This window comes from Sus scrofa, chromosome 2 (genome assembly GCF_054392235.1).
Source record: "Sus scrofa isolate SSC_HxYL_T2T_F1_AM1 chromosome 2, Sscrofa_HxYL_maternal_Yorkshire_Landrace_v2.0, whole genome shotgun sequence".
NCBI classification, from domain to species: domain Eukaryota; kingdom Metazoa; phylum Chordata; class Mammalia; order Artiodactyla; family Suidae; genus Sus; species Sus scrofa.
Genome location: NC_139384.1, coordinates 115,345,861 through 115,369,603, shown reverse-complemented (window position 1 = coordinate 115,369,603; position 23,743 = coordinate 115,345,861). Strand labels below are relative to the sequence as shown.

Below are 23,743 nucleotides of genomic sequence, written 5' to 3'. Positions count from 1 at the left end.
TTTCAGAGGTCTATGTGATATCAAAAGTTTGATCAAGTTCCTTATTGCTTTTACAAACCTGATTGGTTTTTTTTCCCTATCAAACTGATCGATCCCTGTTATATGGAGAGAATGATTTTGGTTTTTTTCTTCAGAGTTGTGTGTCATATCTAATCATGTGCCTTATCTCACATAGGTTGGTAGTAATCATTTTTTGTGGTTAAAAAAGTTTTTTTCAATATCATCAAATTTTAAAAAATCAAGAATAATATAAGAACATTCAAAACATTGGTACTTCCCCTTTTTAATGTTTGTATTCCATCAAACTTTCCATGAGGGCAGGAATGATGGTCTATTCACCACAGAATCCCAAGGATCTAGCATAATGCCTTGGATACATGAGATGCTTATTACCTTTTGAACGAATGTGTGAATTTACATAGCAAGCTTCTAAGCTCCATTTGATATGGTGCTACTTTATCTTTTTGGTTCTATTACCATTAGGCTCCCTCACATACCATGCCTTCTACAAACAGATCTGCATAGAAGCTTTACCCCATCTTTGTTCTCTGACTTACTATTCTTTCCTCAATACATTCCCATCTCTCAGCCTCACACTAATAGATAACTTCTATGGCTAAGCACTTTTCATATATTTTGCCTTTCCCTAAAATAAAATATATAAAACTACAAAGGAAGTACCATTAGTGTTATTAGTAATAACACAACTGAACAGATGAGGAAAATAAGGCTCAGAAGTGTAAGATATTTTACTTATTTGAGACCCCTAGGTCCCCAACCACAGGGCTGCTAAGATCTACCTCCTTACGTAACCATGATCCCTAACCACCTTGCACACTGCTAGCCTCTGTTGTTCTTCCTTCAAGCCTCATTCAAACACCACTTCCTCCATAAAACTTTTTATTGTGTTGATCTTCACTGATCTTTTGTTCCAAACACCTGTTACCCTTAAACTCAGCACCACGCTGTCCACTCTTACTATTTCTGTATATATTTTGTGTGTATTAATTTTATGACTCCAAGGCTTTTGAGATCTTAAAGCCTTGAGTAGGAATTGAGCACTACTTCTTTTGCATATTCTAGTGTCTAGCACAATACAGATAATCAAGAAAAACTTCCTAGATAACAAGGTGATAAAGAATAAAATAATATTAAATTTGCTATGTTTATCCAGGAATTCTCATTTAGAAATTTTCCTCAAGGCTGACAAGGAAAGATCTAGACTTTGCTTTTGACATCCTTTATTTAAAAAGTTAACTTCCTGCCACTCAGAAACTCAAGATTTGGAATTGTTAGAAATAGTTTGGATGAAATAGGCTGCCTTTTCAAGACAAGGCAATAACTGTTATTTCCAGTCATTAAAGATGTTTAGGAACAAAGGAATCAGCTGACAACTTGTGACTGGTGCAATCAGAGAAGCCGGAGATTGGGATGTTTATTTTTACACATTGGGAAGGAATAAGCAAGGATTAGCCCACAAGTTTGACACCTTGGATGTACTCAGGGGCTTTGCATCATATCACATGAACATAATGCCTCTCTTCATGTCCCCATAGAATTAGGCAGAGATACAGAAGAAAGCCCCAGGCCAGAGCTCTGAATATAAACTGGATCTAAGCCTTAATAACCAAATCTGATCATATAAACAACTCAGAACAAGTGAAAAAGTGCCAAACTTATCCTTGTGAGTTTCCTTGTGAGTTAAAGATATACTAGAACAATTATGTATTTAGATTATGAAAAGGTAATGAAACTGAAGCTAATTTAAGCAAATGATTCAAGATTCCAAAATACGTAAAACTACAAGATTGTTTAGCTTTGCAAAAGTAAAAACAAAATAAAAGGAGCCCTTGGTTAGGTCTGATGTTCCTTAAATGTATTACAAAATATTCTACCATGTTAACTTAAATCACAGATTCGAATTTAAATCAAGTCAGGAGTAAATGACAGTTATTACCTAAAGGTTTTTTTGTGGTCTTTGTAAAACAAAGCCGCAATTTAAGTTCATTCTCAATGCAAAAATGTCCACTCTAACTGCCAATGCTTTAGGCTGAGGCCTTAAATAACTCACAAATTAGGTGAAAGTATACAGTTCTTATATATATGCAAATTTCTAATGGGAAAAATATTTTTTATGATGAATTGACTTCAAAATAGAGACTTACTTAAAAATCACAGAGTTTGGAGTTCCCGTCGTGGCACAGTGGTTAACGAATCCGACTAGGAACCATGAGGTTGTGGGTTCGGTCCCTGCCCTTGCTCAGTGGGTTAAGGATCTGGCATTGCCGTGAGCTGTGGTGTAGTTACAGACGCAGCTTGGATCCCACGTTGCTGTGGCTCTGGCATAGGCCGGTGGCCATAGCTCTGATTAGACCCCTAGTAGCCTGGGAAATTCCATATGCCGCGGGAACGGCCCAAGAAATGGCAAAAAGACCAAAAAAAAAAAAAAAAAAAAAAAAAAAAAATCACAGAGTTTGTGTGGACACATGGGAATTGCTAGTCCAGGTCAGATGCATGTCCACTTTGGGCAGTACGATCTTGCTAACAACACTCCAGATATCATGCCATGGGGGAGTAGCCCAGTCTTCCTACTACCAATTTATGGTCACTATTAACTTGCTGAAACTTCTTGAGGGTCATTATACTTTTGTCATTATCATCTGCAAAGTACAATACCTGTTATCCCTACCACTTTTTTGATTCACAAGACACCAGAATGGAGATGGTTACCTGAGGGACTTCTCTATATGATCTGTTTTACTCTTACCCTGTTATAGGCTTCAAGTCCCCTTCAAGGAGATTAAACCCAAGAGGCTCTGGCCAAGTCTCATTGTAATACCCTTTCCCCCACCTTGACCAGCCTGGGCTGCTCACTCCCTGCCAGAGAAGGAATGTCACCCCTTCCTCACCAGGCCACCATATAACTGTTCCCCATGCAAATAAGGTGTCCTGCCCAAGACCAATCAGAACATCAAATTGGGTCTCCACTTAGGTCTGCATTGTGGGGTATAAAGACTATTGCAGGGTGAGTCAGGCCCTCTTTTTAACCTGTGCACATGTGAGTTCTTTCTTTCTCTCTGAAAATGTACTTCTACTTCAATAAATTTGTAAAAGGTCTGCCATTCCAGTGCTTTGCTATGGCGAGACAAGGACTGAGGAAGCTGTGACCGTATCAACCTCTCCCACCACCCTTCTGTCCCTTGCTTTGTTCTGTCTTCTGGACCCATTGTGCAGATTCATACAACCTTGCAGCCAAGGTTGCTTGTATTTGGAGAATTTATTTACACCTCACATAAATCTGTAGTCCTCAATCATATCGTCAATTCTCAGGCTACATGGTCTTTATATCTTTACATTTTACTAGTTGACTAGTTTCTATGACTGTTGCTCATCTCGTTGTTGTTCTAAATCTAGACCTTCTCAAGTTCCCTGTCTATAAAATGATTGAATGCTATGGTGTAGTTCAGGTCACCTGGTAAGAAGTCCAGGTAAATTTATTCGTGTAAGGGAATGAGGGAAGAAGTATCTGTGAAGGATAAAAAAAGACATGGAACAGAAGTAGGCACAGAGTGCCTCAGACCATAATGCAGGTCTGACACCTGGAATGCAGACAGGGAAAGGAGAATTTGGTAGGAACAGCCTCATACTGCAGTGCAGTTGGGAAGAAGTAACATTCAGTTCAGATCAAAAGTGACCCATTAAAGAAGCTCCCCATGGGGTAAGAATGGTCCAGCTCTGGCATCCTTACAGTGTGCCACCTTTATCTACCAAGGGTCCATGAAGAGCATGTCCTCAGTGTGAATGCTGTGATGGATGGGTAGCAGCTGAAGCTCTTCCTAAATACACTCAGGGAAGATTCTCCCTGGAAGGGAGATCTAGTAGCTCACCTTCATGGCTTCCATAATCAACCCTTTGTGCTGCACAGATCCACTTCTTCATCTGTGTCTGGGGCCCAGCTTCTTCAAAGTTCCTGGGATTTCTCTTCCTAAGGAATAAATTAGAAGATGGTGGATAGTGGGATGAACAGAGCTGCTTCATTTGGTCTCAAGTCTGCATCAGATATTGTATTCCCTCTCCACTTTTCATTGAAAATGCACCTCATTCATAGTTATCTTCTTGCCAAGGCTTTGTAGTTAACCTGGTGGTGTGACTAGACAAATCTTCATTCTTCATGGGTCTGAGCCCTTGCTAGTCATTTCTTTCTGAGGTCAGGGTTGCTGCATGTGTGCACTCACAACTGGGCAAGGGAGTATCAAGAAGTTCAAATAGACCACCTGGGTTCCCCATGTCCCCTTTCTGTCCCCATTATGTCTAAACAGCACCACCTCCTTTTACTGACCAGGGTCAGTTACCTTTGCTATGTCATGTGGGTTTCCATGGCTGTGGATCAGGTACTTTGTCAGTACCTGGACAGTGGTCCTGCCTGAGAATTGTGGGCAGGTAAAGTAAACTCATACCTGAAATCAGTATTTTTTTCTAAGGACCAACTGTCAGTCTTTTCAAGATAAAAAGGGATCCAAAGTAGTCAAACTGCCCCAAAGTGACTTGCTGGTCTCCTAGAGGAATAGAGCTATATTGGGGACACAGCACTCATGGCAAGTTGGACATTCAGGGATGACAGTAGCTAAGTAGGCCTGGAGAAATATGAGTCCCTATTAGGTCCTTGTGTAGGTTCCAATGCTGCCACCTTGGTGTCCCTGAATTCTTAAAGAATTTTTCTCCTACCTTCCCGAATGCAGGTGTCTAACCAAGGCTTCCAGTGACCTAGGTATCTCCTGCTCATCCTGCCTGATAAGCATGAAGTCAATGATGTAATAGATCAATGTCTATTGGATATTGGAATGTCTAGACAGCCCATATCTACTTGGATGGTACTCTGACAGAGGCAGAGGAGTTAACTTAATAGAGTTATCACAGCCCAGGAATAAAACTGTACATGAATATTTTTGTCTATTCCATGAAAATGCATTTGGGTCTGATTTTTTTTTTCCTAACTGAGGTAGAAAAGAGGCCTTGTTAATATATTCTAGCAATGAAACTGTGTTTGGTCCTCCAGATGTGACTATGGCAACTACTCAACTGAGCTTCTGGTAGAAAATAACCATTTTCCCTGATCTATTCAGTTTCTGCAGGAGACAAACTGGTGGATTACACAAAGGTATGCTAGAAACCGTAGTCCTAAAACATTTAGGTCTTTAATGACAGCAATAATCTCTACCATCCTTCCATGATATGATATTATTCAGATTTACTTTCTTGGCTGAGGGGTGAGGGTAGTTTTAAAGGCTTTCACTTAGCTTCTCCCACTATGGTAATGCTTACTCCACAGTCCAAGGATGCAATGTGAGGGATATTCTAACTCTGAATCCTATCTATACACTCAAAGCAAATGACTGCTTGATATGTCTGTGAATTTACTCAGTGGCTAGGACTGCTAGAGTGGATAAAATCCACCATGCTAAGTTGGATTTTATCAAATATTCCATTTAGTACCTGACTTCCTCTCTAATGAAAGTGTTATAATGATGGTTATATCTCCAAGTATCAATGTCAATCAATTCAGAATGTTATATCCTATTGTCTTCAAAATGTTGGTCCCAGTAATCAGTCATCTGAGTAAATGGCTACAGGTTCCTTTGTGGAAGAACTAAGTTAGTTTTTACCATTTAGAGTTGTCAGTGTTGTAAGATCTTTCTTCTTGGGGACCCATTTTAATAAGTGGATTCTGTTTCTGAAAACTGACCCAGATTCAAGAAATAAAAGGGGGGGGGGGACAGTCTTTAAGGCATTAGACTGCTGTGACCCCCTTTTCCTGGCAAAGCAATAAAGCTATCTTTTTCTCCTCCTCCCCACCCCCCAAAAAAAGAAATGAAAAAAAGAAATGTGACTTTTTATTGGAGTGACTGACCTTAGCTTCTGGCTCTTTCACTGTTGTTAGATATTAAGGAGTATTGCTGCTGTCGGGGCCATTTATCTTCTAGGGTGTGCCAGCCTATTAACCATCTTCACAAGTCCTTGTGAATTAACTCCCCATGGCTACGTCTCTACTCTTGCCTGTTATTATAGTTGTTATCCCTTGGCTTCTGGCCATTAAGTGCCACCTCCTGGCCTCTACTGGCTATTAATGAGCCAGGCTCTGTGACCACTTCTCCTAATGTCAGCCCTGGACAGCAGAAGTAGCCACCACTGAACTTTGTGAGGCTGATACCTGCCTCCCAGTGCATTCTTGGGAGCCTTGGTAAAAACTGGGTCTTCTGAGCCGTCTCCTGGAGCATAATCCTGGGTTGAATGTTTGTTACCACATGCCTACTTCTTAGAGTCTTTTTACTCCATTTTCCTAGCTGTTATGTCAACTCAAGCATTTCAGCTTTGCTCAGCAACTACTGGGGCAACTATTTTCTCTAGGCTTCTAAAAGTCTTCCTAGCAGTGAGTTTTCCCTGAGTCATGGGGTTCTTGCCAAGATATTAAACCTGTGTCACAGGAAAATGTCCCCAATTCAATAAACTATTATTCTTTCAGTCTTATGCTCAAGATCTCTTGATTAAGCACCCTCATAATCCAGTTTCAGGAGATTCCTGGCTCTTGCTGGTCCACGCCTTCTAATTTTTGATGTTTCTTTGGTTTGTGTGGTATTTCCTGCCTTACTTTGCCTTCACCTCAGCAGCTAGATTATGCTGGGATCGAACTCTTATGCTCAGGCTGGTGGCCAGGAGAGGGAGTGAGAAGAAATTCTGAGGGGCACTTGTCATTTTGCTGGGGAGAGGCCTCTGCAGCAACACACACACAGGCTAAGTGCCATCTCTCATGAGGGGGTATCACTCCTGCAAGCTCCGTAGTTTCAGGATAGTTTGCAGAGCCTCAATCCTTCTGGGCAATTTTTCCTATCCCTTATCTCAGTACCCTAAATTTTATCAATCTGGCCCTGAATTTAGCATAACAGGCCTTCCAGAACTGGTCATTTAAACGATTCTGGAGCTCTATGACCCTAACTCTTGGGACCTTTGCCTTGTCTTTAATTGTGTCAGCCTTTGCACTGCATAAGAGAAAGGCTTTTCTAAAGCTACTAAAGAGGCCCTCTGACTTATACACTTAGCATTTAACTCTTTGTTAACTGATTTAAGTTTCTCATTGTACTTTGGCAGGGTGTCATTGCAACTGAGTAGTAACTGCCAAGGTTACTGATGAAACTTAGTAGGAATAAGTCAATTCTGCTGAACTTACTGGCATTTTTTTTTTTTCACCATACATTTCAACAAGGAAAGATCTTAAGCATAGTTTTAAGAAATATCACTGCGTTTACCCTGGGACATCTCTGAATATGGCTGGTTTAATTTGTAATTCTCTATGGGAGAGGTAAAAAAATTGAAACTTTTACATAAAAATGAAATATGGTGTGTCTTGTTGGAGATAAGTAACACTTTTTATAATGAAAACTCATAAGAATATATTATACACAATCAGGCCAAAAGAGAGGGCCTGAAAATCAAAAAAAAAAAAAAAAAAAAAAAAAGAATGGATTTGGGTAAGCTGCAAAATCAAGTCAAGTTGTAAATCCAGAAGCTTCATTTAACAATTCAGCAAAAGACAGACTAGTGGAGTGTTTTATCAGCTGGAAAATGAGGAAAGAATTTTATTTTTTTATTTTTTATTGTTTGTCTTTCTGTCTTTTCTAGGGCTGCTCCTGCGGCATGTGGAGGTTCCCAGGCTAGGGGTCTAATCAGAGCTGTAGCCACCAGCCTACATCACAGCCACAGCAACACCAGATCCAAGCTGCGTCTGCGACCTACACCACAGCTCAAAGCAATGCCAGATCCTTAACCCACTGAGCGAGGCCAGAGTTTGAACCCGCAACCTCATGGTTTCTAGTCAGATTTGTTTCCACTGCACCATGACGGGAACTCCAGGGGAAAAGCATTTTAGATTAGACAGAAGAATTGTGTCAAGAAAGAATATTTAAGAGTTCATGATTTAGCAGGAACAAATACAGAAGGGGGCACTGAGTGAACCAGTAAAAACTGGCAATCATAAACTAGCAAATCAACATTTTAAAGAGAGAAAGTAAGTACCAGAGATATGTCTGTTTTTACCTCCTGTACATCAGTGGAATCTAGATAGAAGATCCAGAAAGCACTGGACAAAGTAAACAATACTTTTCTCCTGGCACTTTAAATGTTATAAAACTCTTTTACATACACTATCTCATGTATTCCTAACCATGTCTTTGATAATTAGAAATGTTGATAGTGTTATAAAAATGATAAAGATGAAGAAATGAGGCTCAGAAAATATGAGCAATTGTCTACACCAAAGGGCTTCAAATATGGCTTTGTCACATAATAGTTGTGCCAGTTTGCTCATTCTCTGTATTTAATCTCCTTGTCTAAAATATGGTATTCTCTTTGTAAGTTTTTTGTGTGTGAATTTTTAATGAATTTGTATGCATAGAATGCTAAGTGCCCAGCCTGTGTTAAGTGTTCTGTGGTTAAGTACTAGTTTTCTTGTGGCTGTAGCAAATTACCACATACTTAGTAGTGTAAAACAACACCCATTTATTATCTCAGTTCTGTAGATCAGAGTCTAGATAAGTTTTACTGGGTTCTCTGCTGAGGGTCTCATAAAGCTAAAATAAAGATGTTGGCTGGCCTAGGTGCTTTTCTGAGGATCTGAAGGAGAATTTTCCTTCAGGTTTATTCAGGTGAATTCAGGTTTATTCAGGGCAAAATTCAGTTCCTTATGTTGTAGAACTGAAGTCTCTGTTTACTTGACATGTGGGCCCCTCCTTTTCAAAGCCAGAAATGGAATGTTCAATCTGCCTTGTGCTTTGATTCTCTAAGACTTCTTCTGCCACATCTTTCTGAATGAATTTTGCTTTTTTCTTTTGCTTCTAACGGCTCACGTAGTTACATGGGTCTACTCTGATAATCCAAGGTAATCTCCCTATTTTGAGGTCAGATAATTAGCAATTTTAGTTTTACAGACATCAGCAAAATCTCTTTTGTCGTGATATATAACATATTCACAGGCATAACATGAGAAGGTAAAGGTTATAGGAACCAAAATTCTATCTACCACAGATTATTAGCTATTATTATTGCTATAACTTAAATGAATGAAGGACTAACAGAGGTAGGGAATAGAATGTCCTGGACAATGAAGTTTTTTAGCAAATTAAAAGTGATTTCACTTAAAGAGTTACACTTTGGGGGTAGAGGAGCTAATGCTCATATGAACAAACTCAAATCTTGAACTCTTATCTGTGTGCACATACATAATAACCACTTTCTATATATATATATATATATATATATATTTTTTTTTTTTTTTTGTCTTTTTGCCATTTCTTGGGCCACTCCCACGGCATATGGAGGTTCCCAGACCAGGGGTCTAATCGGAGCTGTAGCCACCAGTCTACGCCAGAGCTACAGCAACGCTGGATCTGAGCCGAGTCTGCAACCTACATCACAGCCCACGGCAACGCCAGATCGTTAACCCACTGAGCAAGGGCAGGGACCGAACCCTCAACCTCATGGTTCCTAGTCAGATTCGTTAACCACTGCGCCATGAAGGGAACTCCGACTTTCTATATTTTTAAGTGTAACAATGTTATTTCTAAATCTTAATACAAATCTGTCAATACATTTTCAAAAATATAAAATTACAATGTTAAGATCTTGTTTTAAAAACTGAATACAATTATTGAGGAGAAGTTTGCCTTCTGTTTTTTTGTTTTTTTTTTTTACAAAATTTAACTTGGAGAACATATACACAGAAAAGGAAAACACCAATTTGAAAAGAAATATGCACCCCAATGTTCATAACAGCATAATTTAGAATAGCCAAAGTATGGAAGTAACCTAAGTATCTATCAACAGATGAATAGAAAAAGATGTGGTATATATCAGTACAACTCGGTCATTAAAAAGAATGCAATTCTGCCATTTGCAACAATATGGATGGACTTTGAGGGTATTATGCTTAGTGAAATGTCAGATAAAAATAAACACTGTATCTTACCACTTATTTGTGGAATCTAAAAAAAAAAAAAACAAGTGAGTATAACATAAAAGAAAAAAATATACATTTTGTCCTGAAATATGACTATTATAGATTCCTGATAATATAACAAGGAATGAGACATATTTATTAAATGATTCGGCTTTAATGTAAAATGAAACAATTTAAATGTAACTACTTCTAGATATTTCACTGTCAGAATAAACCTAAACTAGATCTTGTTAGAAATTGAAAACAGAAGCTTCAAAGTATCGTGAGGAAGGATAAATAAAATACATATTTAACTTACTCTGTATGCCTGAAGTTTGAAGCTAGGTAACTGTGTACTTCACATTGGTAAACTACTTCTAAAGTTTTTTTTTTTTTTTTTTTTTTTTCTTTTGGTTTTTGGATAGGCTGCTTTTGAGTGTAGATATTTGAATCCTCTGAGTATGGTTACTCCTCCCTAGCATCTGCTCTTGGCTCAGAATCTCACTCTGGGGCTAGTTATTTGTATTTAGCTAGCACACGAGCCCATTTCATCCTTTGTCCTGGATAGTGGATCTGTATATATTTGTATGTGCATATATACATTTGTACATGCTCTTGCACACACACACATTACTGACACAACCAATTGACAATTTAAAATTTGTTTCTCAAACATGCCTAAAAAACAAAACTTTAGTGTGTAATATTAGAGGTTACAAAATATCAGCTATCTTTAAACAGAGACATGTCACTGTCAAAGAAATGGACAGAGATAGGCAATGAGTATGTCTAGCCCTTCTAAGTTATAACTTGCAATGTTCTTTCTATTTTGCTCTTATTTCCTGTTCCTATTTTTACACATCCATTTTTAGAGGTAACTTGCCAAAATCTTTTCCTATGCATGTTTACTCACACTGTTACTGCTTTTCTCTAGTTTCTCTCACACATGCCAGATTTTGGCTTAGTAGAGCTTTTGCTTTACATCTTGGAACAGGATGATTTAGATCAAAATTCAATCTTTTCATAGGACAAGATGACATTTAAATCTACAAAGGTTTATTTATGCAAATATCAAAATATTGCAAGTAATTACGAGTCACTATGAAAGTTCCTAGATCTCCTAGCTGTAGTTAATAATTTGCAGATTGAAGGATATTTGCTGGATTATAATCAAATCTTTCACATGGTAGGATGTTGGGATGATAGCCTTTCACTACTTAGTATCCATTTATAGGATATCACTGAGACTTCTGGCATAGTTTTCATGCCCCAAATGTTTTTAACATCTGTGCAACTGTTCTTTTCCTCAGACTGAAGATTTAGTATTTATTAATCTCTCAAACCTCAACTAGCTTTCAGAAGAAGCTGAATACTTTCTTTGAGGAGTGCACAAAACATAATCTCAAAATAAATCACAACAAGTGTAAGGTAATGTTTTTTAGTTCTAGGAAATGCAAGAGTTCCTGGTATGCTTAGGGAGTTAAGTTTAATGTGGTGAAACATTTTATGTGGCTTTGCATTATCTTTCATGTAAATTTGTCATGCAAAAAAAGCAAAGAAAGTTGAAAATCTCAGCAACAAAAGGCAGATTAAATTTAAGAGGAAATGAATTGACACCCATTTTATGATATATATCAACCTAAAGAAGGTTTCCAGATTCTCTGTTATTCAGAAATGCATAATCCATGATGATAAACATATTGAAACTGCTTTTGGAAAATAAGGATGACATTCATTTGATACAGATGGTACTTAACCTATGTAAGTATATCAGATTGGGGAAAAAGATTTTTTTCATTTGGGTCATATTTATCATTTATCATTTCTGTACCTTTGATAAGATGGCTAAAATGAACGGATCTGCTGGACTGCAGGCACTCAGAAGGCTATACTCATAGGCATGAAATGAATAGTTACTGACAGAGTTTTCAAAAGAAATGGAATACACTGAGCTGAACTCAAACAGAATACTAATTTGGAAATGGCATAGAGAACGTTTAGTAAAAGGAATTTTATTTTGGGTGAAACAAATGCAAAATGTGTAATTCCACAAAGCTTGCTTTTTTTTTAAATGTTTGTTTTTACTTGAAGGTATGATGAATGGCAAGTGATGTTTTTCCATTATAGACATTCTTTACTCAGGGTATCTTGCATGTGTTTGGTGTCCATTATTAATTTAAAGGGAAATTCTATCTACTTTTATGGCTAAATCATATTGTCATGAAGTTAAGAGTTTGTTGAACAGACTCTTGTTTTTAATTTTTAAATTAAAATTGTATGTATTTAAAGTGTACAACATGATGATTTGATATACATATACAGAGTGAAAGGATTACTGCAGAAAAGCTAATTAAGATATCTCCTCACATGCCCATTTTTTTTGTGTGTGTGATGAGAGCCCCTGAAATCTAATACTTCACCAAATGTTTAGTATTCAATACAGTATTATTAACTACAGTCATCATGCTGTATGTTAGGTCTCTAGACTTATTCATTCAACATAACTGCAACTTTTTATACTTTGACCAACGTCTCCCCATTTATTCCATCTCCCAGCCTCTAGTAACCACGGTTCTACTTTCTGCTTCTTTGTGTTTGACTTCTTTAGTTCCACATATGAGGGAGATGACAGAGTTTTGTCCTTTCATGTTTCATTTATTTTGCTTAGGGTAATGTCCCTCCGGTTCATCCATGTTGTTGCAAATGACAGATCTTTTTCAAGGCTGAATAATATTCCATTTGATGAAATTCTTTAGTTAGATTCTAACTCATTGTCAGTTATTAATGAAGATAAACATCAATTAGAAGTTTGGAATTTTTCTTTTTTTTAATTTATTTTTTATTACAATGGGATTTATTTTAACAGTATTTGATGTGAAGAAAATACACTTAATTTTCATTGATGTTTAAATATTTATTCATTGGTGTCCTTTGGTAAGGAAAATTTTAAAACCTTGCAATGAAGCCACAAAATTAAGAAAAATTTGAAGACAATATTCTAGAAAATTTTTCTTAAAGACAGAACCACCCATTTAATACTGAGAAGATCAAGAATATTTGGTTTTAGACTCTTAATAATGGATCAAAATCAGAGAATTCAAGGCTCAGCTTTTTATATTCTCATGCAATTCAACACTCAGCTTATTGGTCTTTGGAAAAATATTTATTTCTATAGTTTGCTGCATATTAAATATCATGCTTATCTTAACGTGTTCAAAAACTAGATCATTCCAAGTATGTTGTAGCAGATTTTCATGGCCTTGCAGAAAAATCCATTTGCAATTAGTCTTAAAGTGATGGAGAAACTTAAGAGAACATGTAATACCTCAAAGAAATGGTCAGGAAGTGCCATTTTCAGGGGTATTATTATTATTCTCAAAGCATGGTTTAGCATTTATGAATAACTATATAATTATATGAGAAAATCCATCCTCACTGTAATCAATCAATTGTACATGCCTGTTTTTATGTTCACGATTGCCATGGATGCATTTTGCCAATGCATGTTTATTTGGAATGATATGAGAAAGAATAAATAAGATAGAGTAATGAAGCTGAGTTGAAAACAGTTGAAATTTTTAAATGATGTCTTTGATTTTTAAAAAGAAGATTCCTACTAGAATAACACAGGTCCAGATAATAGGAACTCAGGAAGCATAGTTCTGATAGCTTTTGCCAGAATGGTTCAGTCACTTTAGAAATGTGCCTTAACACTTAACATTTCTGAGTAACCTGATGTGGTCATTCCTGGTTTAATGATGCTCTCTCATTTTTAATCCCCACCTATATTTTTCTTTATTTTTATAAAGGTTATACATGTTCATAGACAAAGGATTCAAAAAGTTTCATAAAGGTTGCTATGAAAAACAGCAGCTCCATCTTCCCCAGAAGAAACCCATTTTAGTGAGTTATTTTGACATCTCCCTGTTGCTAAGCAATATACTTGTAATGCAATGTTTTAATTTTTTGAAGTCAGGTATAATCTACTATCCACTATTGAAAATGTTGTTTTTGTTCACTTTCTGCTCTCTATACCTCTACTAAAGAGGCTCACCCTTCCTAACTCTTGATATTCTCCCATTAAATTTATATAGTAATTTTGGGAGTTCCCGTCGTGGCTCAGTGGTTAACGAATCCAACTAGGAACCATGAGGTTGCGGGTTTGATCCCTGGCCTTGCTCAGTGGGTTAAGGATTCGGCGTTGCCGTGAGCTGTGGTGTATTTTGCAGACGCGGCTCAGATCCCACGTTGCTGTGACTGTGGTGTAGGCCGGCAGCTACAGCTCCGCTTCGACCCCAGCCTGGGAACCTCCATATGCCGCAGGTGAGGCCCTAGAAAAAGGCAAAAAGACCAAAAAAAAAAAAAAAAATTTATACAGTAATTTTGAATAAACAAATATTCATTGCTTACATTATTATGATTATGTGAATAGTTATCACAGCTGCCTTATTTAGTAAACTATATTAATTTTCCTTTCTAGCAGAAGTTTTAATTTTTAAATATTTATTTTTAATTGACATATAGTTAATGTACAATATTATATAAGGCACAGGTATACTAAATAGCGATTCAAAATTTTTAAAGGTTATATTCTATGTACAGTTATTATAAAATGGAGTTCCCGGCATGCCTCAGAGGTAATAAATCCGACTAGTAACTATGAATATTCAGGTTTGATCCCTTGTCTCACTCAGTGGGTTAAGGATCTGGCTTTGCTCTGGCTGTGGTGTAGGCCAGCAGCTATATCTCCAATTTGGCCCCTAACCTGGGAACTTCCATGTGCCTCGGGTGCATCCCTCAAAAAAAATAAAAGATAGTTATCATAAAACATTGGCTATATTCCCCGTATTGTACAATGTATCTTTGTAGCTTGTTTTACACCTAACAGTCTATGCCTCTTAATCCCCTTCTTATATGTGGCCCCTCCTTCCTTTCCTCCAGTAACCACTAGTTTATTCTGTATATCTGCAAAGCTCCTTCTTTTTTGTGATATTCAATAGTTTGCTGTATTTTTTAGATTCCACATATAAATGCTATCATAACAGTGTCTTTCTCTAATTTCATTTATAACAATGCCCTCCAAGCCTATCTGTGTTGCTATAAATGGAAAAATTTTCATTCTTTTTATGCTTGAGTGGTAATGCCCTCTCCTACCTCCCTCATACACATATATATCCATTCGTCTGTTGATGGACACTTAAGTTGCCACAATGCTGCTATGAACACTGGCGTACACATATCTTTCCAAGTCAGTACTTCTGCTTTTTTTAGATATATACTCAAGAGTATAACTGCTAGGTCAAATGGCAGTTTTATTTTTAGTTTTTTTGAGAAACCTTTATACTATTTTCCATGGTGGCTGCACCAATTTACATTTCCACCAACCAGGTACATTCTCCACATCCTTACCAATATTTGTTATTTGTGATTTCTTTATTTTCTTTTTTAGGGCCACACCGACAGCATATGGAAGTTCCCAGGCTAGGGGTCTAATGGTATAGCTGCAGGCCTATGCCACTGCCACAGCAATGCCACATCTGAGCCGCATTTGCAACCTACTCCACAGCTCACGGCAACGCCAGATCCCTAACCCACTGAGCGAGGCCAGGGATTGAAACTGTGTCCTCATGGGTACTAGTTGGATTTGTTTCCCCTGTGCCACGATGGGAACTCTTGTGATCTTTTTGATGGTAGTCATTCTTGTAAGTGTGAGTTGATATCTCATTGTGGTTTTGACTTGCATTTCCCTGGTGATTAGTGATGTCGCACATCTTTTTATGTGCCTGTATGCCATCTGTGTTTCCAATTTGAAAAAAATGTCTATCCAGGTCTTCTGTCCCTTTTTTAATCAGGTTGTTTGGGGTTTGTTTGTTTGTTTGTTTTAATGATGAGTTGCATTGGCTGTTTAAATATGTTGGGTATTAACCTCTTACTGATCATGTCATTTGTAAATACCTTCTCCCATTCAGTAGGTTGTCTTTTTGTTTTGTTGATGGTTTCCTTTGCTGAGCAAAAGATTTTAAGTTTAATTAGGTCCCATTTGTTTATTTTTGCTTTTATTTTCATTTTTTAGGAGATGGATCCAAAAACAGACTGCCATGATTTGTGTCAGAGTATTATGCCTATTTTTTCCTCTAGGAGTTTTACATTATCCCATCTTACATTTAGGTTTTTAATCCATTTGGAGTTTATTTTTGTGGATGTTGTTAGAGAGTGTTCTAATTTCATTTTTTTACATGTAGCTATCCAGTTTTCCTGGCACCACTTATTGAAGAGACTGTCTTTTTCTCCAGTGTATATTCCTGTCTCTTTTTTCATAGCTTAATTGGTCATAAATGTGTGGTTTTGGCGTAAGTTCTAATTTTTTTAATAAAGTGAAAAATTGTCTAGTTTTGCTTGGTTTTATATGCACATATCATATTTTCAAATATAAACTCTTGTGCATCAAGTATTCTATTAATTTAGTATTCCCAAATTATTTCCTTGAAACTTTTGACCTGCTCCATTTGGAACCATGTGCCTTCCATGCTTGATTATTCACCTTCATTGTGGCATCTTCTGTCAACACCATCCTAGAGATTCATCTCTTCTCTCTTTCCTTTTTCCTGTGAATTTTGTTGTTGCTGTTGTTTCAACTTTATTTTGGTAGAGCGTTACTAGTTAGGAGCTCCTTGAGAAAGGACGTATGGGGGTAAGACTTTTTGAGATATCATCTTGTGAGATAATATCTTTACTTATATTCTTTCTTATTGATAATTTGTCTTGATATAGAATTCTTAACTATTTTCCATCAGAAATCTAAAGGCACTTCTCTTTGGGCACTTAATGCTCCTAGCTTCCAAAGTTGCTGCTGACAAAAAATCTGAAACCACATTAATTCCTATTCCTTTTTAGATTTGTTCTCTCTCTGTCTGGAAGCTTGCTTGATATTGTCTTTGTCCTCGATATTCTGAAGTATCACAATGATGCACAATGATTAAGGTCAGGTTGTATCCAGTATACTGGGCATGTAATTGGTCTTTGAAACTGAAAACTTAAGTTTTGAATTTTGGAAAAACTTTAAAAAATTTTTTGCTTATTATTTTGTTCCCGCTTTCAGTTTTCCATTTCTTTTACTTTTTGTTACTTTTTTTTTTTTTTTAATTAGACCTTCTGGATTGATCTTCTCATTTTCCTTTTATTTTTGTTTACTTGAAATGATTTCTTGCTACACTTCTTGTTTTTGTTATGCCATATGAAATCAATGCTTTATTTGTATTCTTGTTTTTGATAATTTGTGTCTAGACAGGCTTTTATTGCTATTAGTTGTTATGTTTTAATCTGAAACAATTTTGATAAATCCGGTTTTCAGTTTATCAGCTAGTGTGCATTATCTCCTTCCAAGTCAAGTGAACTAGAAGTCCTTACCATCTATTTAACACTTTGTGTTACTTTTTTTTAGAAAATTTTAAACCTTACCTTCTATTACATTTTACCTTACCTTCTATACCTTCTACTTTGGTTCTCAGAATATATTATTATAGTGTCCTATTCTTTTTCTCTGTAGTTGCAATATCTTCTCTTGCATCTCAGTGGATAAATACATATCTTCAAAGCTCTCTTCCCTTGCATAATCTGTTTCCTCCAAATTGCTTTTCCTATTTTTCCTGCTTTTCATATTGCAGGCATTCCTCAGATATCTAGCAATCTAGGGGATCTAAAACATTGACTGGAAGCTCTGAAATATGAGCAGATCTTGTCACCTGTGAACACCAGGATTGGATGATGTGACTGAGCTTCTTTAGTTTTGTTACTTCTTGATATATTCTCTTGAAGTATTAAGATTCCCCCAAGAAAGTGTTTCTAGTCCTGTTCCTGGAGGGTGATGGCAGAGTAGTTAGCTGTGAGGAAGCCAACTAGGGAAGGAGAGTTGGAGGTCTCTGTCAGCAGTGTTCTTACTTAATCCTCCCTCTTTTGTCATGTTACCTCTGCTGTCCACTCTGTAAGGGGTCCAAATCCCCTTGTTTCATTTCTTTAATAGAACATGCCTTCCAATTTGGCAAACATTCAAGAGAAGCAGTATCTAGGCTGCCTAAAGCTGGGGAGAGGATCTAGAGATTTGACTGCTGCTTAAAGTCTTTCCCTATGTTCACACTTAAAATGGTATCTGATGCTACCATATCCTTAGACTTTTGAAAAGTCTGTGTTAGAAATCTGATGAGTTTTCAGCTTTCAGTGTTGCTAGTTTAAGATTCAGTTTTCTGGGATCTGGCAACTCCTTTCTGTTAAGCAGCAGTTGAACATCTGCTTTCTAGCTTTTAAAATTTTGTTGCTGTTGCTTCTTCTTTCATTCTCCCTGTGTTTGTGGGTTTATATGTCTTGGGTGGGAAATCAATTTACTATTGTTTCAGTGAAATTTAAGGAGGTAAATTAAATATTTGTGTTCAATCTGTGGCAGATTGTATTATTCAAAGATTGTCACAGCAGCATCTCCTATCCTTTTATGCTCTTTCAATGTGACTATGACATCCCTTCCATCAAGAGATTAGTCCTATTTTCCCTACTCTGGAATCCTGATGAGCTTTTGGCTATGGTAGAAGTGGTGCTTTATGACTTTTGAAGCTAGGTCATAAAAGTCTGCAGAGTTTCTTCTGGTTCTCCAGAGACACTTGCCCTTGGACTCTAACCACCATCATGTGGCTAGAATACAGTAAGCAAGGTGGAGAGTAGTAAAAGCTGTGATGGAAGAGGGAGAGAAGCTTTGTCTTTATTGGACATGAATCTCAAAATCTGTTCTTCAATTCCACCTTTCTCAGGTAACTGTGTGACTTTAGCAATCTTGGTTTCTTCATCAACAGAATGGATGCATTAAATAAGATGGATTTTAAGCTTCTAGTACTAATGCTTTTCTTGACATTCTAAATAATCCAGGATCATAGACACGTTTAACTTCAAGGGAGTTTTATTCAAATAGACTGTAATAAGAATGATGTCCTAAAGTTGTAGAAGGCGGCAGCTATGATAATCAGTGAGGTGATATTTGTATCTTATTTATTTTTTTTTTATTTTTTTGCTTTTTTAGGTCTGAACCTGTGGCATATGGAAGTTCCAGGCTAGGGTCACATTGGAGCTACAGCTGCCAGCCATAGCCACAGCCACAGCAACGTGGGATCCGAGCCCCATCTATGACCTACACCACAGCTCATGGCAACACCAGATCCTTCACCCACTGGGTGAGACCAGGGAAGGGACCCATATCCTCATGGATGGAATCTTCAGATTCGTTTCTACTGTGCCTCAAGGGGAACTCTGATATTTTTATCTTTGAACTTAAGGTCCATTACTGAACAAACCTAAGATGTATCTGATATAGAGATTATACAGGAACTTATCCCTCAGTTACAGAATTTTAGCTAAGAAGCCATATAGTTTGGCTTGCAAAGATTCACTTGACTACGGATTTTCTCTGAATGTCTTGTGACAGAAAGTAAAGGCAACCTCTATGACCCTATTTTGGTGAGAAAACAAAGCACAAGCACATAATAATACTGAGCAACAATACATTCAAGCACATAATAATGAACAACAATAAAAGTATGGAGATGTCTTAAGTAACACACAATTGTCAAATCACTTGTTTAGATTCTTTGCACTATTATGTACTTTCTTCTCATCAAAGATACTTAAAAACCCCATGAAAATTCTTTCTCAATTATTTTTTTTTTGAATTTCTGAGTTCTTTAGAGCTTCTGAGAACTTCTTAGAACTTTAAACAGTTTTTCACATTTTCTGAGTCCTTGTTTATAGATTCCTTGAAGCCAAATTTTCTTGGCAAGAATTTTTATTCCATATTCTCCCGCTACCATAAACTATTTGTATCATTTCCTCATGGAATCCTTATTTTTTTAATATAAATTATTCTGCAAAATAGCCAGAGTTCCTGAGGGAACAAGAGATTTCTTTTACACATGGAAAATCCCCAAATGTCCACATTTGCTTTGGTAATCTTTAATGTTTTTGAAAGGAGGATGCATCACATTGTGCTGGATCTCATCTTCATTCGCAAACCACCCCCAGTGCTCTCACAGATTGTTCACCATGAACATTAACAATTTTAAAAAAACAAAACACATTCGCATCATCCTCTTGCAGGAAACACAGCAACGAAATCGTTTCCCTTCCTCCCGGAAGAGCTCTGAGGCTTGGGAGGAAATCATGTAAGCATTTGATTTACTGTCATATTAATTTCAAAATTCTACTTTACCTTTCTCTGTAGAATTCTCCTCCGCGGTTCCTGAGGAGCTCATATTTCGCACTGTTATATTTGGTTAGTAAAACAGGTGAAGGTTAGAAAAGACTCTAAGAGCATTGTTGGAATGAAGGCCATTCTGGATGAACTCTTTCTTAAATAAGACATTTATAAAGGATAAAACATGAACCACAGAGATACTTTCGATTAAAATAATCTTTTAACCAGTGAAGTTTCATTCTTTACATGAGGATTTCTCAGTTCTTCTGGGACAGTAGGACTCAATCTTTATGAATATCAGAACTAACTCAGGGGCTTGATAAAACAGATTACCAGGCTCCACCCTCAGATTTTTTTCTATTTTTTCGTTTCTCGCTGCCTGTGGCATATGAAGTTCCAGGGCCAGGGATCACATCCTAGCCGCAGTTGCAATCTTTGCTGCAGCTGGATCCTTTAACACATGTGACAGGCTGGGGATTGAACCTGTGTCCTGGCACAGCTGATTTTGTTGCACCACTGTGGAAACTCAAGATTTTTTGATTCAGTAGGTCTGGGGTGAAGCCTAAGAATTTGCATTTCTGACAACTTCTCAGGTGACACTGATGCTTCTGGTCCAGAAAACCACTAAGAACCCCACTGCATTAGAGAGCTTGAATACTGAGTGTCCCTACTTAATAAATGATAATTTTTTTTTTTTAGATTCCATGTATAAGTGCAATTATGCAGTGTTTGTCTTCCTCTGACTTATATCTTAGTAAAATACCCTAAAGTGTTCTCCATGTTGAAAATTACTAAGACAGTAAATCTTAAAAGTTCTCACCAGAACAAAAGAACTGTAAATGTGTGTGGTGATGGTTGTTAACTAGACTTATTGTGGTGATTATTTCATAATATATACATATTGAATCATTATGTTGCAAACTTGAAACTATGTAATATGGCAACTATATTTCAATTTTGAGACAATCAGACAGTTCCTGTTGTGGATCAGCAGGTTAAGAGCCCAACTAGTATCCATGAGGATGTAGGTTCTATCCCTGGACTTGCTCAGTGGGTTAAGGATCTGACATTGCCACAATCTGAAGCGTACCTCACAGACCTGGCTCAGATCTGGCATTGCTATGGCACAGGCCAGCAGCTGAAGCTCTGATTCAGCCCCTAGCCTGAGAACTTCTGTATGCCACAGGTGTGGCCCTAAAATAAAAAATAAAAAGACAATTTTGGAAGTTCTGATGCTTACAATAGCTACAAAGACTTCCTTAGTTTGTGATTTAATTCTACTGTAGTTTCTGGTCCTTTGAGTAAATAGCTAAAATCTCAGCATCATGAAGCATTTTGGGGATGAATACATTTCCATCTTATAAAAAATAAAAGAGGTTCAGTGACTCGAACAGTAATTTATTTTATCGTAATACAACATGATAAAGAAGAACTTGATACCAAAAAGCACATATATCTTGGGAGTCTATTGTCAAATTAAGTTTCTTATATCACTGGGTATTAGATTTGCTCTACGATAGTGGACTACTTTAAAAAGCAAACATGTACCAAGTATAAATATTGGCCTATGAAGCTAGGTGTATGAATTTTCTTATTTCATTTAAATAACCACTAAGTCTGTCTCTGAGTCCTCCAGCCCTTGGGGATGGATGAAAATTTAGTCTCAGTCATTTTTAGGTCCTATACCCTCTAGGCTATACATGGGCTTCTGTGATTTTAACCTCGCTATAGACATCGGTCATCCATAAGCACCTAAAAACATCCACCAGGCTGCTCTGTTGCTTTGGTATCTCACTCGGCTTAATGATTTTGTAAATTGAGTTCCTATTATGTGCCAGGTAATGCTTTTTTAAAAATTACATTTTTAGTATACAATATTTGATACACATAAAAGAAACCATAACACACATATATATTATGAAACATAAAAATAAAATGAATGCCCACAAGTCATTCCACTGTTGTATCTATGTGTTCCTCCTCTATTTTATCCTCTTACCTCCCCACCCATTATAAATTTTGTGTTTGCCATCCCAATGCTTTTTAAAAACAGTTTTATCATGTAATTATGTATTTTAAATTAGGATCTTTAATTTTTCCAATAATAAAATCTTATAAAAATGGTTTCATACTGTATGTAGCCTTCTGAAACATTTTTGGGACTAAACACTGTGCTTCTAAGATTGACCTGTGTCACTGTGAGGCATTATTTTTTAGTTTCATAGTTGTAAAATTTTTCTTTTGTGTGAATATATCAAAACATATTTGCTGTTCTCCTGCTGATAGACTGTGAGGCAGGGCTGTTATGAACAAGACTATTATGGATATCTTGTATGTATCTTCCTATAGATTAGGAGACTTGCACATTAGTGTAAACTTTTCTCTAGGACTTTTTATCTTGAATGAGCTTACATTGATTCTGTATAGAGAAAGATGACATTGCATTTTTTTTAACATTAATTTTAAAAAATTAAATGTAAAAGATTTTATGAAGTGTATTCTATGGAAAACTAACCCTATAATTGCACTTTGAAAATGTGTTTCATGGTCAAATAATAGTGATAAGTACTCTATGTGTCTCCTTTGGAAAGCCATGTAAAACTGGCATGTCAATGGCTCTGGGAAGTCCTGTAATAAAGGAAATGTTTAATTATATCGAACTCAGTGGTACCCATGGTTTTTGATCACAGAATCCTTTTTGTTCATTACTTCCATTATTATCTCATGGTAGAAAATATTCTCTTGAACATAACTTGAGATGCACTGTATATGGTATCAACACTAAAACACTACATAGGGTTTTTTGAATTGTGTTTCTGATATGTAAATGAAATTTGGTATGTCATCTACATTCTAGAATAGGCAGGAAATCTCTATGGAATACTAGAAAATCCTAGGAATAATAAAAATTCTTACTTAAACTCAACAATTCTGAGTTAATATGTGATCTTTGTGCTCATTTACCATTCATTATCTGGTTTTACTCCCATTTCCACTTTCTGTAACAGAATGGAAAGCTCCAATCCTAGAAACCTGGAGGAACCATGAAAACAGTGCAGGAATAGCTCTTGTACAATATATCAGTTGGGTTTAAAAATAAATTCTAGCTTCTCTATGACTAAAAGTGGAAATACTCCTGGAGCAGAGAGCCAGCATGTCTCTTAGTCCAACACGGCTGAAAGGTCAGGATGCCTCCTGATCCAATTCTTCACTGTCAGGGCTATCTTCCTGGTTACATCAAGACTTCAGAAATTTCAGAAAAATCCACAGTTGCTTTTCTCTGGCACAAAAAATAACTATTTTATATTTTACCACCCTCCACTCAAAAACTTTTTTCTTTGTGTCTCATTTCTCTTGGGTTCAGATTTTGATTTATCTTTTTAACTGATCGGATTGTTGACTTGATAGTATACCCAACATTTTGTTTCAACATTTCTTCAGAATTGGTTTCTAGGATTTTCTTTTCAATTCCTTGCAAGCTAGTACTTGAAGAAGTATAACCTCATCTTTGAGTTTCTTGGGGAAAAAAA

At 36.7% G+C, this 23,743-nt stretch overlaps 1 protein-coding gene across 1 annotated transcript in view; it reads right to left on the bottom strand.

Annotated features, from left to right (window-relative positions):
• Window positions 1–23,743, bottom strand: part of LOC106509506 (uncharacterized) — a 1,068,352-nt gene that overhangs the window by 90,775 nt on the left and 953,834 nt on the right. Inside the window, exon 8 of the transcript XR_014838412.1 lies at window positions 3,888–3,985. The gene's annotated coding sequence lies outside the window, so the exon portion shown is untranslated. The remainder of the gene's footprint in view (window positions 1–3,887; window positions 3,986–23,743) is intronic.